The following is a 5,321-nucleotide window of genomic DNA, read 5'->3' as shown; positions in this document are numbered from 1 at the left end:
TATATTATGAGATACAGGATACATATTATAGATTTGTGTATACACTTTACAATAATATACATTATCTTATATTTAGAGAGAGACTCACTTATGTGAGCATGACATGTGTGCAGTGTAATGAGGTACACCTCTTAAAAAATTGGTCTGTGGTGTTCTTAGTTTTCTCCTTTGCCTTAATTGTGGAAATCTAAATAAATATTGTCTTAGGACCAAGAGTGGAGGAAATAGTCCCCTACTTATGATGGTTCAACGGAATGATTTTTCGACTTCATGATGGTTGAAAAGCGATATGCAGGACTTCCCTGGCGGTCCAATGGTTAAGACTACGAGTCCACCGCAGGGGGCGCGGGTTCAATCCCTGGTCGAGCAACTAAGGTCCTGCAAGCTGTGCAGTGCGGCCAACAAAAGAAAAAAAAAAAAAGCGATATGCATTCAATAGAAACCGTACTTCAGTTTTGAATTGTGATCTCTCCCCAGGCTAGCGATTTGTGCCACGACCCTCCATCCTCTCTGGTGATGCCCGGCAGCGAGCCACAGCTCCCGATCAGCCCCACCATCACACGGGTTCACAACTGATACACTTAAAACTATTCTGTCCCCAGACAGCCACTCTGTTTTTCACTTTCAGTACAGTATTCAATAAATTGCATGAGCTATTCAACACTTTATTATGAAATAGGCTTCGTGTTTGACGATTTTGCAGGCTAATGTACGTGTGCCGAGTACGTTTAAGGTGAGCTGGGCTAATCCATGATGTTTGGTGGGTTAGGTGTGTAAATACATTTTCTACTTACAGTGTTTTCAATTTCCAGTGGGTTTATAGGGACGTGACCCCATCGTAAGTCAAGAAAGATCTGTATTTTGAATGTTCAATGTGCAGCTTGTTTATGGGAATTAATGAAAAGCTTAGTTTCTTTTCATGTTTGTCCCCTTTCGGGTTTTAAATTGCTCTTTCAATTCTTGCGGTCATATGAGCAGGCTTGGGGATGGGTATGTCTGTAAGCTGAGGACAGGGACTACCCAGGACTGGCTTTAAAATGATAGTGCACCTTGATTCAGGGAAGGAGGGTAAGGGCCAACTCTTCCTGTCACATCTTTGGGATTGCTATCTTTTGTCAGCATCTCTGAACAAACTTGGTAGTGCAGGGGACCCAGTGAGGCACCCAGGCTCAGTGGGGACCCCTGGCAAGCACTCCCTGTCTGTGTAGTTTTGAGAGGAAAGAGAGGGCCAAACAGGAGGCACCATCAGGACTTCAGAGGGGCCTATTTGAGCCTGTGACAATTTGGGGAACGTCCAGAGGGAAGAGGTGGTGGTCTTGCTGGGCCCTGAGGCGAACCGAGGACTAAGGTCATGGGAGGGAGGAAGGGGATCCAGGAATCAGAGCTCAGATGGACAGGCTGATGCCCTGTCCACATGCCCATTCAACACGTGGTAAATACCACACGTGCTCATTGACTCAAGACGATATTAATTGTCCTCAAAATATGAAGAGAAAATAATTTAAATTAATAACCATTTCATCACATGTCTGAAAGTGTAACACGTGAATGTACCAAACACAACTGAACTCAGCTCTTATCCATCAGGGTGGATGGTGGGAGCTTTGAACACGCTTGGTGTAGCGGGGGAGGGGGTCTGGGGTCCGTGAGGGTGCAATGAAGCCCTGGGCTATGAGGGAGGATGGAAGGAGGATGGCCTTCATTCCCTGGAGGACATCAGTGTCAGAGATGTAAGGACAGAGAAAATTGGAGAACTGGGAAGATATTTTGTTTTGAGTGACTGATTGCTGAAGATGCATGCTCAAGCCAGAATGTTACAGCAATGCACACCTTCTCTCTCTGGGGGTTCCTAGATTATGTGCCCTACAAATATAGGTCTCCTACACCTGGCTGATTAACAGTCCATGTTCCCATCTACCTTCCTCTGCCATTTCCTGGTTGTCCTATTTTTTTCTTAAGACTAAAGGGACATTGGAGAACCTGAAGGTGATGTATGTGTATATATATGTAGGTATGTGTATACATGTGTGTATATATATATGCATATATGCATGTATACATGTATGTATGTGTATATATGTGTGTATGTGTATGTGTGTGTATGTGTATATATGTAAGTATGTGTGTATATGTATGCATGTGTATGTATGCATGTATATATGTGTGTGCATGTGTATATGTATATATATATGCATGTATGTGTATATATGCATGTATGTGTATATATTTATGCGTATATGTGTGTGCATGTATGTGTGTATACATGTATGTATGCGTGTGTATATGTATGTATGTGTATATGTGTATGTGTATATTGCACGTGTATATATGTATGTATGTGTATATATGTATGCACGTATGTGTATATACATATATGTGTATAGTGTGTATACATGTATGTATGTGTATATATGTATGTATGTGTTTATATATGTATGTGTGTGTGTATGTATATATACACACAGGGCAGCATGTGGGATCCTAGTTCCCCGACCAGGGATCAAACCCGTACCCCCCTCACTGGGAGCCTGGAGTCTTAACCCCTGGACCACCAAGGAAGTCCCTATGAAGTATATTTTGAAGATAATTGCTTGTTGGGAATTTCCAGAGGTGACCTGAATTATCATATTATGTTTTGTATAATTAGTTATCTTTTTCCTATACATTTTTCCTTCCCTTGCTTAGCTAATTCTGGTTCTTCCCAAAGGATATTCGTCTGAAAATTGACGACTGATGTTCAAAAGAAACAGGCCAAAATCTTGGTTCTTGAAAGACTGTAAAGCAAAATTATCTTTCAGGATTATCCAAAGACATACAACAGAAGACAGGATTTAAAAAATGTTACCCGGGCATCTGACCATACAAACACACACTTACGATGGTGAGCGCTCATTGGAAGCTTATCAGGTGACTGACCCTTCATTGTGCAGACTGCACACGCGAACGTGTTTAACAATGGAATAAAATGAACCACCACCCAGATGGGTGGCAGTGATTTGATCGCTGGCTCCTCTTTTTCCCTCACCCCTGTCCCCACTGACTTTTTCACTGCTTTATGCTCCATTTTAGCAAACACGTCAAAGATTTAAATATCAGGTTTTTACCAGCCCCTCCCAGATTACGTTGTTATCTGTGAGCTTTCTCCTATGCCTACGAGATAGCTTTACTCAGTCCAGTCATAACATGAAAAAGAGAGAGGGCTCTCTCCCCGCCAGAGGGCTGCGCAGCCTGGGTACATCACCACATCTTCTACCTTCGGTTCCTGCACCAATTAGATTTCATACTCTGGAGGAGTGCAAGGGTTAAACTATAACCCCCCAGAAAAAGATATATTGTGGTCCTGACCCCCAATACCTGCAAATGTGATCTTCTTTGGAAATAGGGTCTGTGTAGATGTAATCAAAGTAAGATGAGGTCATGATATTGTAGGTGTGCCTTGATCAGCGTGACTGGTGTCCTTGTAAGGGGAGGAGAAACACCCACCAAAACAGACACAGTGGGCCAAAGCCCGCATGATGACAGAGAGAGAGAGAGAGAGAGAGAGAGAGAGATGAAATGCCACAGCTACAAGGCGGGAATTCCTTGACTCACCAGAAGCTAGACAAGGCAGGAAGAATTCTCTTTAGGCCCTGCCTGACCTTGATCTCAGACTTCAAGTTTCCACAGCCATGAGACAATCAGTTCCTGTAGTGTAAGCCACCCAGGGTGAGGTACTTTGTTACACCAGCCCTAGCAAACTAATATGGGCGTGCTATGAGGGAGCAGTTGAAGATACTGCAGTTTGAAATCAGATCTGAACTTGAGTCAAGTTTCAATTACTTACTAGCTGATGATTTGGGGCAGATTTCTCACTGAGCCTCAATGTTTCCTGAGACCTAAGTGGCCCAAGAAAGGGGAATAATAAGACTAACCTTGCAGGACTGTTGTGATAATTAAATAAGATACATATGTATATCAGTTAGGAAGGTTGTTTTAAAATTTATTTTATTAAAGTATAGTTGATTTACAATGTTGTGTTAATTTCTGCTGTACAGCAGAGTGATTCAGTTTTACATATATATATTCTTTTTCATATTCTTTTCCATTATGGTTTATTACAGGATATTGAAGATATTTCCCTGTGCTATAGAGTAGGACCTTGTTGTTTATCCATCCTATATATAGAACAGTTTGCATCTGCTAATCCCAAACTCCCAATCCATCCTCCTCCCCCCACCCACTTGGCAACCACAAGTCTGTTCTCTGTGTCTTTGAGTCTGTTTCTTTTCAGATAAGTTCATAAGTAGATAAGTTCATTTGTGTCATATTTTAGATTCCACATATAAGTAACATTGTATTTGTCTTTCTCTGACTTAACTTCACTGAGTATGATAATCTCTAGGTCCATCCATGTTGCTGCAAATGGCATTATTTTGTTCTTTTTGATGGCTGAGTACTATTCCATTGTATATATATACCACATCTTTTTTATCCATTCATCTGTCGATGCACATTTAGGTTGCTTCCATGTCTTGGCTATTGTGAATAGTGCTGTTATGAACATTGGGGTGGATGTATCTTTTTTAAAATAAATTTATTTTATTTATTTATTTATTTTTGGCTGCATTGGGTCTTCGTTGCTGCGCATGGGCTTTCTCTAGTTGTGGCGAGCCAGGGCTACTCTTTGTTGCAGTGTGCAGGCTTCTCATTCCATTGGCTTCTCTTGTTGCAGAGCACAGGCTCTAGGCATGTGGGCTTCAGTAGTTGTGGCATGTGGGTTTCAGTAGTTGTGGTTTGCGAGCTCTAGAGCACAGGCTCAGTAGTTGTGGTGCACAGGCTTAGTTGCTCCTCAGCATGTGGGATCTTCCCGGACTAGGGCTCGAACCCATGTCCCCTGCATCGGCAGGCGGATTCTTAACCACTGCGCCACCAGGGAAGCCCCACATATATCTTTTCGAACGATGGTTTTCTCTGGATATATGCCCAGGACTGGGATTGCTGGATCATATAGTAGCCCTATTTTTAGTTTCTTAAGGAACCTCCATACTGTTTTCCATAGTGGCTGCACCAATTTATATTCCCACCAACAGTGTAGGAAGGTTCAGTTAGGAAAGTTTTAACTGCAAGGAACAAAACTCTATAGGACTAAGTAAAAATGGGACTTTGGTCTAAGAATTATGGGATGTCTTGCAGATCCCAAGTGTGGGAAGGTAGCTTGGTCTCAGGTGTGAACACTGACCAACTCTTCTCCACCTATCATCCCTGCCCCCCTCCCCCCATCCGTGTACACCTGCTTCTTCCTCACTCCCTCTCTCTCCCTCCCTTCAGACCAGCAGCCTCCA

The sequence above is a fragment of the Mesoplodon mirus genome (assembly GCF_964341445.2).
Source record: "Mesoplodon mirus genome assembly, chromosome: 2".
Taxonomy (NCBI): domain Eukaryota; kingdom Metazoa; phylum Chordata; class Mammalia; order Artiodactyla; family Ziphiidae; genus Mesoplodon; species Mesoplodon mirus.
This window is presented reverse-complemented; position numbering follows the sequence as displayed.